Below are 12,002 nucleotides of genomic sequence, written 5' to 3'. Positions count from 1 at the left end.
CTCTCCCCTCAGTCTCCTCTTCTCCAGGCTGAACAAACCAAGTGACTTTAGCTGTTCCTCATACACCTTCCCCTCCAAATCCTTCACCACCTTTGTGGCCCTCCTGGACACTATCCAGTAGCTTAATATCCTTTTAATCCTGTGTCCTCAGCGCTGCACACAGTGCTCCAGGTGAGGCTGCACCAGTGCAGAGCAGAATGGGACGATGCAGAGGCACACAGACAACTGTAGCATTGGCAAATGTATTAGGAAACACCAAAAACTGTTTTGGAAGCCGTGTAGACCCTCCCCATCTGCCTACTCTGGAATTCCATGCATTCTCCCAGGGTCATCCAAAAGCCTTCAGAGGCTCTGGGCACGGTGCCTGTGTGTGCGGTTCTGCACGCCATCTGAAGTTATCCTTTCAGACTTCAGGCCCAGGCTCCACGACTTAAGCCAACATTGCAGCTCCTTCTGACCCCTCTGCAACTGACCTCTCGTACAGGCAACACAGCTCTTCCTTTTCTCATCTAAGTGTGGATCCTGCGCAGTTTAAAAGGTCCCAGAGTGCTCAGAAGTCTAGCTTGGGTATAAAGTTTTAGCAAACTTCCCCTACACAACAAAAGATGGTTGGAAACTGTCACGTGTACCCTAGGATTTCCTGTAAACATCTGCCAAGTTCTTTTGGTTTTCAATCAGATCTGAAGGAGCATTTTCAAACACTACTTTTTGAAAATCCTTGGTTTTCTAGGTTTCCTATTAGAGCTGTAACAATGATACCTGTTTGCAAAACCCGTGTGTGTCTCTGCTGTCCACTGCTGCTTTACCTAGGTGGATGGACTACCCCTGATCAATGTCAGGAGCCTGAAAGCCTGGCCTCTGGAAAAATCAAGTGGTATTCAATGACCTAATGGATGGTTAAGTGATGGTAATATTGCTGCTTGATACAAATGGGGTCTTAGCACCTAATTTAATGTCAGTCCCTGGTGGCGACGAGAGTTTAGCCGTGAACTCAGAGCTGGGGGGAGGCTATTGCATTAATTTTTTGCTGTGGTAAGCTGATGGCTTAAAAGCTGCTGCTGTGGAGGCATCTTATCTCTTATCTGCTAAGAAAGCAGATGCAATTTCCTAGAAATTTTTAAGATGCTACATGCCAGGAAGCGTAAGACCTTGTGGTAGCTGTTTCAAAGATTTCTGTAAACAGCTTCCCCCTCAAATAGTCTGTAGATGGGAAGGCCCTTCCATCATGTCACTGCATACTGGGAATTTTACTGCATAATTCAAAATTACACATATTTACAAAATTACAAAATAATAGTCAAGAGCTCATTTTACCCTGTTCGCCGCTTCGCTGGGAGCCCTGCTGTTTCTTCCAGACGGTAAGCTGGCCTCTTGCCCAGACCATATATCTCTTATGACAGGCTCCTTAAGGACCAAATCTAAATGGAAGCCAAAAGAAATATGTCTTCCTAAGTGACACAAGGGTAACTTTCTGAGTCTGATTCTGAGCCCGTTTTAACTTAGTTTGCACTGATACAACTCCGCTAGGCTTTAACTGCATTAATCCAGATTTGTACTGATGCAAGCAGAGAGCCCTAGTGCCTTTGACATTGGTACAAAAACAAATTTATAAAAATGCTGAAGTTGCAACCAGTGACGTAGGCACTATTTTAACAATTGCATTTGCATCTGGCCTCTGGAAGATTTCTCCGTTGTTTGTGTGCCTCGCTGTTAGCAGAGCCAAATCGCTATGTTACCTTAAGTGAGGGGGGAACATTCACAATCTCTTATAGCTCGTTGCTGATAAGAGAGTTACACGAACAACTGATACAAAACCTGCTGCCCAAAATCTTCTACAGCCTTGACTGAGCTTTGCACCAGGGTTTCAGGGCCAGACTGCCCCTGCTTCTAGCACAGGAACCGCAGGAATTGCAGACCTGTTCCAGAAGCTCTGGGAAGGGCAGGGAAGGGCTTAGATGGGTGTTGCTGCCGGTGGGAGAAAATAGCACCATCTCAGGGGGTGTCAAATCTCTGCCCTCTTCTCTGCCTCTGACAGAGCTTATTTAGAGCCAATAGTGTCCATTATGTCTCTCTACCAAATGCCCTGATGATCCTTGATAAAGAAAAGGACACCAGGGTAAGCATTCAGCCTACCATGAGGATTACAAACACCTCTGAAGCTTGAGCTGCTGAAACACAGCATCCCAGGTTGGATTCATAGAGAAAACATTCACATAACACACCTGGTTTTTTCTCTTTTCTTGGTGCATTTCTCATGCACAAGGTGTGGCTTTGCCTTCCCAAATACTCTCACCCTTAGGGCTGGATTTTACTTCTACCTGATCTAATGTAGGTTTGCTCAGGGAAACTGTGCGCTGCAAGAACCTCCACCTCTATTTGCGTGAGTTTGGGCTCACCAGTGGGCATGGTCTGTCTCTCTTCTTGTTGCTGTTGTTCTGAATAGAGCTGGAAGGAGCTGCAGCAGCAACATCAGGCCCGCAGCGCCATGGCCAAGTGAAATCCTACTGAAATCGGTGGCACGATGAAAGTGCAGAAGACTTGATGGTGACAGATGTTCTCTTGGGTAGGCACAAAATGGCATCTGTGGAGTAGTGCGAGGAAGCCCGATGCTACTGGTACCAGCATGATGGGTAAGGTAACGGGATGTCAGTCTGCTTTCACTTCCCGAGCGTACCCCACATCTTGTTCAGTGAATAAATCATTCCTCGTCTCTCTTCTCCTTTTTCCCTCCCCCACCAAATCTGCAGTAGTGTTCGTCCCACCCCTGTTTGAGGAAGGCACCCCAACTGGAGTCCTTTTCTGTCAGGAGGAGAGAATGCAATTTAACTGGTCTGTAACCGTCTGTTTCCATTCATTCCTGAGGTTTTCCAGCTGCCCATGAAAACAATGCACTGATACACTCTGTGTGGACTTGAACCACATCCAGAGCAAAGGGTTAGGTGGGGCTGGGAGATTCTTTGTCCTGGAAAATGGAGCAGATACCGGCACGACATGATGAGAAAGACGATGGTGGAGAAGCAGTCTGTGGATTCCCAGCCCATATGCCAGACTTCAGGGTCAAGCATCCAGCTCCTTGCCAGGCAAATGTCAGGAGCACCAAACTCAAGCATCTAAGCACCAGAAAGAAAAACAAACTGAATTCCAAGGGAGGCTGATGCTGCACTTTCATGGATGTAAAATAGAGCGATTTCATCAGAAAGGGTGCAATATTTAGATAATTCTTCTGTTAAACTCTCGCTTCTTTTATCTTCCTTCTTTTTCACTGAGAGGCATGAAGTGAGTAATAAAAAATGCTAACAGCTCAATTTCTTGATTTATACTGCCAGCGGATCTCAGGCAGAACTCCCTGTTGAGCTTGAGGGAACCGCCTGATTAAAAATTGATGCCACAATATGGTCTGTCTTAGCAACAACACTCACAAGTGAAATTCATCTAGGATATAAACCGTGGCATTTAAAATGCCTATTGGGTGAAACTTGACCAAAAAAAAAATGATGTGCCCAGCTCTGGGGAATAAAAGGCAATTGCTGTGCCACTTCATGGAATATCGTGTGTGAATCACCGCAACTATTAAGTCTTTTGCTGCCTTATTCCTGGCCTCAAGAGGTTAACTTCTTCCCAGAGCCATTCATCGGGGTGGGAAATCAGACCCGCCTGAGTGTGCCACAGAGCTGTGTCTGGCCTGGGTATGTGGGGGATCTGCATTTCGTGGTGTTTGCCTGAGAGAAACACTGGAGAGAATAATGAGGGGGTTCATAAGGAGAATATTCCTTCTGCCAGAAGTGGTCTTTTAATCAGGCCTTTGCTTATTTGCTGGGGAAGATTACTCACAGGGTCACCTGGCAAAAATGACTGAAAGTTATGAAAGAAAGGGCCTCCTGCCAACTATTTAAGAGAAAGAGGGAGAGAAATGGAGAAGAAGTGGGAGAAAGAGCAGTGAGTTGGCTGCAGGGAAAGGGACGTTTTGTGATTCAGAGGAGAAGCCAAGAACCAAGGCTGTAAAGGGAGGGAGAAGACCCTGGACTCCTCAGAAGCCTGAGCACTATATTCTGGTGGCATTCAAGCATAAATTGAAAGCTGTGGCCAAGAAAAAAAGGCACAGGCACTTCCACATGCCTAGTGGAGCCCTTACGGCAGAGACAGAGCGCTAGGAAGGGGTGAGCACGAAGCACTGGAGTGGCCTGGGGCTCAACACTGCTTATGGAGGGGTAGGACAGCTGGTCTTCTTCATCCCACCTCCAAAGAGGGGCAAAGAGAGCTTGTGCCATGAAACCAAGACCAGGAGGCTTAGCCGAGTCGCTCCCTGGTTGTTAGTTGTTCACTGTGCCCAAAGAGATGCTTTGAGACGGATGAAACAGGAGGGTGCTTCTGAGATAGCCCCATAAATCTCAGCCTGGGCAGTTGTCACGCCAGCAGGGACCTCCTGGGGCCCAGGCAGGACAAGCTCCCGGCGAATTTGGGTCTCGAGCACGCCAAGAAGGAAAGCTGCCGCAAGGCAGCAGCGATGCACCCGCTGAGATCCAAAGACAATGAAAATACACAGACCCAGCACAGTTTCCCTGCAGCTCACACCGCTTTGACAAAACATCTGCTCACCCGGAATAAAATCCCTCCCCTCGTCTAAGCAGATACAGTTTCGCCCTGAAATAGCAATAGGAGCTGCTGCATCTGCTCACACCATGGCCAGGCTTCAGCCCCAGGAGGATGAGGCCTTCGCTAAATCAGGCTGAGCTGCCTGCTTTATCTTACACTCTCCTGTGAATAACTTTTCTTGTCACACCTCTTTACACAAGCGCCAAACCCCAAGCAGGCAGGAAAATGGTCCAAAACGCAGAAGAATTATGACAGAGGCTGAAACGTTACGGGGTTTCCGAGAGGTTATTCACTTAGTTGAAAAAAGCAAACGTGCAAAGCAAACTCTGGCGGCGTTTGGGTGGTGATAATCACGCTGATTAAGTGTTCGAGCCTCAGGATATGCTGGGAACGGCGCTAGGACCTAGAAAATACCCAGCCTGTGCTTTTGGAAGACAGCTGCAGGCTCTTCCTGTTCTGCTCTGCAAGTGATCCATCTCCTCTCACAGATCTGTTCATTTTGGATGCAATTGCTCAAAATATACATTACTTACGGTCATACAGATAAATACAAAGGAGACTAGCAGTTGTGCTGTTAACCCTTCAGATCCCCGCTCCGCCTAGCCATGCAATGAGAAAGGAGAAGATTCAGAGCTCGGTTTTACCTACAACTGACTTTGATAAAGCCAAATTGGTTACATTAGCTAAGGGTATTAACCATAGGGAACATACTTTTCCTCTCTACTCTTTAAATTCGGCTATGGTTTCCATTACCAATTGCTAATGAGAAAGGTGCTTTTCCTCCTGATTTCTGTGTTGGTGAAGGAAAGGAGAAGCTGGTTCAAACCAATGGCTTTGATTCACTGCCAGCCTTGAATTTGATATGTCATCTTCATCCAATCAGTGTTCTACAAGTCTATTAGTGAGTGTCTGATGTTTAAAGCACGGAGATGAGTTCCCAGGGAGTTACAACAGCACAGAAGTGGCAGGAGGAAAGAATCAAGACAGAAGAGATGCTATTTGCCTCAGCCGGCTGCTTTGGGACTTCTCCTCAAGCATGAATTTCACAACCAAACCACTGAAACGATAGAAGACAATAGTTACTTTGCAGAGGCGCTACTCAAATATGCAGTCTTGGAACTCCTGAACAGGAACAGAAATGCGAAGAGTGACTTTTCACCATATGGGAATACACACATGCTGTGCACCAGCTATTTGGCTGCAGTAAATCAGACCAGTCAGGCTAAACAAATTTGATTGAACTACCTGGTTTGCTTGGTGAGCCAGTTCTGCACCGGGCCCCTAAACCAGCCGGTGTCCCCTTGGCACAGGCTGCAGTGGCCAGCGTGCAGCTCTGGGGCTGCCCTAATCCACACTAATTGGCACTGATTGCCTTTGACACTAGTTAATCACACTTTACACCTGATAAATCACAGCTTCCCTGTCATGTCTGCACAGCAAAAATCAAGAAGAGCAAAGGACTGAGGCCGACATCTTCTGACACAGTTTTGGGTGTTTTCCACGCAAGCTAAAGTGCTCTGCTGTTTCTTTCAAGGGGCTAGTTGGACCCAATTGGATGAATCAATGCTTTGAATGTTTTTATTAGTGATGTTATTATTATTATTCTTAATATTGTCATTCTGTCCTGCTTAGGACATGCTGGGAAAGGAACACCTTCCACAAGGAATCAGCGCAAGCTTTGAGAACCTGGTAACCCATACCCTCCCCTGGAGCTTCCAGCATCTTGACAACATGTTTGTGCTAAAGAGTCAAATGCCAATTTAAAAGGAAAAAAAATACCCCAAGAGATGGAACAAGGGAAACTCTGTCTGGTATTTCTTTCCAGCCAAAGATCTATTTAATACCAAACTATTAGACTAATCCCAGGCTTGGGGGGTTGTTACAGAGGTTTTTAATTCCTATCAGGGTATTTCTTTTACGTCTCCAAACCTGTATTGTCTGAATGCAGCTGAAAAGAAGAATCATTCAGCATAAGTTTTTCCAGTATCATGGAAGTCCCTATTTCTGATGGGATGCGTGGTCCTTAATTGCCAAGAAAGCTGACTGTTAACTATTATTTATTAATAAGCTGTAAGAAGAGAAGTCTGAAACCTTTGAAATGCAGATTGTCAGCTCTGTAATTAGACTTGAACTGAAATGCTAAATTCTGGAAGTCAAAATGGTGTTTGCCTGCTTGTTTTCCTCTCTTTTTAAAAGGTAGGTGACAAATGAATCTGGCCCCAACCCTCAGTGAAAAAAAAAGAAGCTGTATTATTTTCAGAAAAATAATTTCAAAGGGCAAGTCAATAATGGCAGGATACACACAAAATAAAGCCTTTGGAATCCTGTTATTATTAGTATTATTATTATTGTAGGTTCAGATGACTCAAATGTTATTGTTTTCTTCTTGCATTACCAGCCAAGAAAACCAATGACAACGGCATAGAGCTGTGCAAATCTCAGCAGTTTTGATTCCCAGTTCCATTACTGGAGCAGCTGTTGCGCTCGCATAGTTTAGCAGGTCAGCTCTGCATCTGGACTGGCCCACACTGTGCTTTGTCTTCTGGAAAACTTCAGCTTGATTTAAGAGCAGGATTCATGTACAGCCTACCCTGCAAGAACTAAACCAAGCTTATAGTATCAGGCATGTTGTGGTGTCAGAAGGGACTCAGTTATGTGCTAGTACCTTATGGCTTATATACCACGTAGAACTGGTTCATGTACAAGTAAAAGACTTGTTTTGGTGTTGGCCACCTTCAGTAGGGTGTGCAAGGAAGATGTCCATTCCAAAGACACTCTTTTGCTATTTCTCTATCTAAGTCGTTGGTTTCCAACAGCACCAAAAAAAATAGAAGGGAAAAGTCAGCTGAAACCACAGAGTCTTGCCCATCTGTGACTCAGGATCATTCACCCACCTTCCCACTACCATGATCATGGGGCAGAAATGTCAAGCTTAAAAGCACCTCTCCCAAAACATGAATAAACCTGTGCTGACCGTGGGCTGGTTGTCTTGCCTGGTGTGGCCTTATGTAGTGAAGGAGTTGTGCTGCTCTCTTACTCCTTCACAGACAATGAGCGATGCTGGTGACCACAAGAACCAGTCACACAAGAAAACAGCTCTCTGAGTTTGTATCAGCTAAACAAACTGAGTGGTGGCATCCCAAAACTGCTGCGATGATTTAAACAGCTGTTTCTTTTTAAATGCGGTTTTTCCGTGAAATAGCGGGGGCTGATCCTTCACCATCCTAGACAGAATCACGGAATCACAGAATATTAGGGATTGGAAGGGACCTTGAAATCTCATCCAGTGCAATCCCCCCATGGAGCAGGAACACCCAGATGAGGTTACACAGGAAGGTGTCCAGGCGAGTTTGAATGTCTGCACAGAAGGAGACTCCACAACCCCCCTGGGCAGCCTGGGCCAGGCTCTGCCACCCTCACTGAGAAGAAGTTTCTTCTCAGATTTAAGTGGAACCTTTTGTGTTCCAGTTTGCACCCATTATCCCTTGTCCTATCATTGGCTGTCACCGAGAAGAGCCTGGTTCATGACACTCACCCTTTATATATCTATAAACATTATTGAGGTCACCCCTCAGTCTCCTCTTGTCCAGCTCCAGAGCCCCAGCTCCCTCAGCCTTTCCTCACACGGGAGATGCTTCACTACCTTAATCATCTTCGTTGCCCTGCGCTGGACTCTCTCCAGCAGTTCCCTGTCCTTCTGGAACTGAGGGGCCCAGAACTGGACACAATATTCCAGATGTGGTCTCACCAGGGCAGAGTAGAGGGGCAGGAGAACCTCTCTGGACCTGAGCGGTGGAATGTCTCAGCAGGATGCAGACATGGACATGGTTTAGTGCCAGTTAACAGCTGGATCCAGTGATCCTGAGGATCTCTTCCAACCAAAATGCTTCTATGCTTCCAGGAGCACATGGAACTGTTCTGAGTGAGGGGAAGCATTCAGTGCATTTTGGATGGTGTGAGTGCAGGTGTGTATGCCTACACAAAGTGCGGATTTACCTCAACCCACTAGAGACCATCGTATTTAAAGAAGGAATTTACATTAACAATTTCAATGTGATTCCATGTTTGCTTCACGCACAATTTGACTGAATAGACTGGTACATTCCTCCATATGTTAATGTGCTTAAACCAGGACAGCTTGACTTAATTACAAACTGACTTATGCCGAACCACATAAACCTGGTCAGCTGTCCGTGGAAAACGTGATGCACCCATTTGCTCTTTCTTCAGTGGTTCTGTTACTCCACAGAAAATAAATGCACATTTTAGTCCTTTTTCACTTTCTTTCATGTGTGCTTGGTTTCCTTCATAGCCAGCAGTAAATATGGGAACAGTTCACATTGTATGAGATGTTATTGCACCTCCTCTGCTGGTTGAACCGTTACTCTTGGAACAAGAGGACACCAAACTACCCGAGTCCCAACCACTGGAGGCTAATTTAACTGAACTTAACCTCTCCAACAAACTGGATGATTTGAAATTGAAAATCAAAACAAATAACCATTTGCAATGCTGACCACATCAGGCAGATATCATCTGAATCAAGAACTTGTTGCCTGTTTCAGATTTACTCCTGGACAAGAGTTTGAGCCCATGGGTAGAAAAAATTCAAAGCCAAACCTGTTTTGGCCCAAGTTAATTTTCCCTTTACTTCAATACAACAGGGAAAAGAAAACTAAGAACAAATCAGGCAAAGCGTGGGAGCTAGGATATCTGTCAGTGCTCCCAGAGTATTAAGATATGTTCCCTCTACATTTTCACCCTGTCATTGCTTGGGCTTAAATGGTGACCGTGGCTCTCCTCCTGGTACCAGAGGTCAGCAATGTCCTTCAAAGCCATTCATTTCCTTTCTGCAATGACAGAGGTCGCTGGTGGGCATGACTTTCTATTTAAAGGGCTAATAAAACAGCTCTAGTGGACAGCAAGGAGTGAATTCCTTTGTACCAGCCCCAGGCAGGTGTCTCTGGAGGAGCAGGGAAGCCCAGGAAGGTGTGAGCGTTGGGCGGCTTCAGTCGCGGGACAACAGCTCTTGAGTTCCTCGGGGAAGAGAGGTGCCCTCTCACCTGTGTAAGCAGTTAGTAGCGATTCATTTGAGCTCTGACAACATCAAACATGCCAACAGTGGGTCAGTGGGCCGTTTCCTCCTTACCTTCACTATACATACATATACTGGGTAACGCAGCAATGCAAAAGTACTGTGGTAGCTCAGATATCTTTCAAGGCTTCATTTGAAAGAGATATTCTATGAAATTCCCACATTATCCAGCTACAGAGAAAGGACATTCATGTATGCAGGCATTCTGGCAGGAGCGATTTGCTTTGGGACTAGATGTAATTCAAAGTTATTCTGAATATTACACTGCAGCAGCCTGGCCAAGCCCAGTAATGCTGATTATTAGGGCTTTCCTGGTTTTCCAGATGGAGCTGGTTTCGTTTAGTTCTCTCGTAATTACTAACTTGTCCCTTTTGTTCATTTTTGAATCTTCGTTTTATCTGAACCTTTTTAGAATAGTTTCCAATTTGCTTAATCCATCACTTGCCTCCTCGGTGCACGTAGCAGAACTCATTCATCCATACAGTTTAATGACGTGCAGCCCAAACCTCTGCTGTACAATCTCACATCCACTTCACATCAAGCTGGCATTTCTGTCATATATATTTGATACGCTATAAACTCACAAATCATACCATTTCATATGAGAGCAGTGGCAATAATGTTTAGGGTTGTGGTTTTTTTTTTTTAAGACCAAAACCCTAACCACTACCAAACATATGGGATCTGTACGTTCTGTCCTTTAAACAAGTGCAGATTTAGCAAGGAGGGGGAGGGAAAAGGAAGAGGAGAGCCACATCCCCCGCTGCCAACGCAATGCATGTTCCTGCAGCACCCGTGTTGGATCAGGCCCATGGCCACCCTACTTAGATTCCAAATAAAGAACAAATAGATGGAATTCAGTTCCCACTGCCAGTTTTTGGCGTCTTCTGCATACAGAGGATTTTTTTCAAATGGAGTTCACATGAGACCAGCTCTTTGCATTGAGAGTGCGTTCATAAATGGGTTTTCAGATGTTAATAAATGATGAGTATTTGGTCTGTAGGCATATTAAAGATATGCATAAAATGCGCTATAGGTGGCCGAACTCTAGCTGGTTGCAAACGGGGTTCCACACAACTACACAGATTTACCAGACTGCCTTTTTTGTGCTTTTAACTCCCAGCACGCAGCAGGCTTCACTCCACAATTTAAACAGCAAATATTAATCTACTAGCACCTATAAGCAAACGATGAGATTGAGGCGTAGAGATGCAGCGGGCTTGCACACAGTAGCTGCATGTTGGAGTCAGCCCGTACATCTGTGCCTACGTGCACGGCCCCGCGTATCCCATTACGGACAGGGGGGACGTCAGCGGGTCCCTCTGCACGGAGGGAGGTTGGACCACCAGACACATCCAGCTCCGACCCCAGTGTTCGTGGGACAGTCACCTCCCCAGGCTGTGTGTACTGGGTGCCAAGGAGCCCAGGTGTGGCCATTTCTGTGCTTACCTCTTGTTCTCAGGGGAATGGGGGTGGATAGTTCGTTATTTTCTTTTGTCCTCCAGCTACCAGAGCATCTGGGATTCCAGTTCGTGTATATTTTAAAGCCTTTGTTTCTTTATCCTTCATGCTGCACTATGACATCAAACATGCTTCAAATGAATGAAAAGCCTCTGTCAAGCTAGTCGCAATTCAATGCCTCTTTCTTTGGGACCACATTTGTGCTTTTTTAACAGATTAAAGGCCAGAAGATCTCAACAGAGAGCAATGCATGTGACTGAATATTAACTTCTAATAGAGTGCATTGAGCTCAGGAGCTGATTAGAGCCATCATGAAGCAAGAGCTACTCTAATCCTGGAAGGACTCCTAAAATCTTTCGTAAGCTGCATTTAATTAAAAGAAAATGAAATACGCAAGAGTTGATGCACGAGTTGTACATTTGTGCATCCCACTCAATGAATGAATCATTTCCTCGCTGTCTTCTCTGACACAGAAATACCTTGCTATCCATTAAAGATGCTCAAATATTTGTACAGTTCAAATGAACCACATGTCACCACAAGCCACCCAGGACAGGACCGTATCAGGCCAGAGCTGTTGTGGGGCAACTATAGCCCTTCTGCAATGACTTTGGTAGAGGATGACATCCAGGCTGTAGGTTGTTTACAAGAGGGCATAATTACTTGTATCACTGCTAAGGCAAATGTCACCCAAACTATTGCTGAATTCACAAAGTAGATTTCTTTTTAAAATTTCCTTATGCCCCATAATGCATGTATGGTGTGTGTGCATCTAGGGCAAATCCCAGTCAATGCAACTCTACCAACAGCACCACTTCATCATGGGAACAGCATGTGTCCCTCACACAGGCAC

This window comes from Nesoenas mayeri, assembly GCF_963082525.1.
Source record: "Nesoenas mayeri genome assembly, chromosome: 2".
NCBI classification, from domain to species: domain Eukaryota; kingdom Metazoa; phylum Chordata; class Aves; order Columbiformes; family Columbidae; genus Nesoenas; species Nesoenas mayeri.
This window is presented reverse-complemented; position numbering follows the sequence as displayed.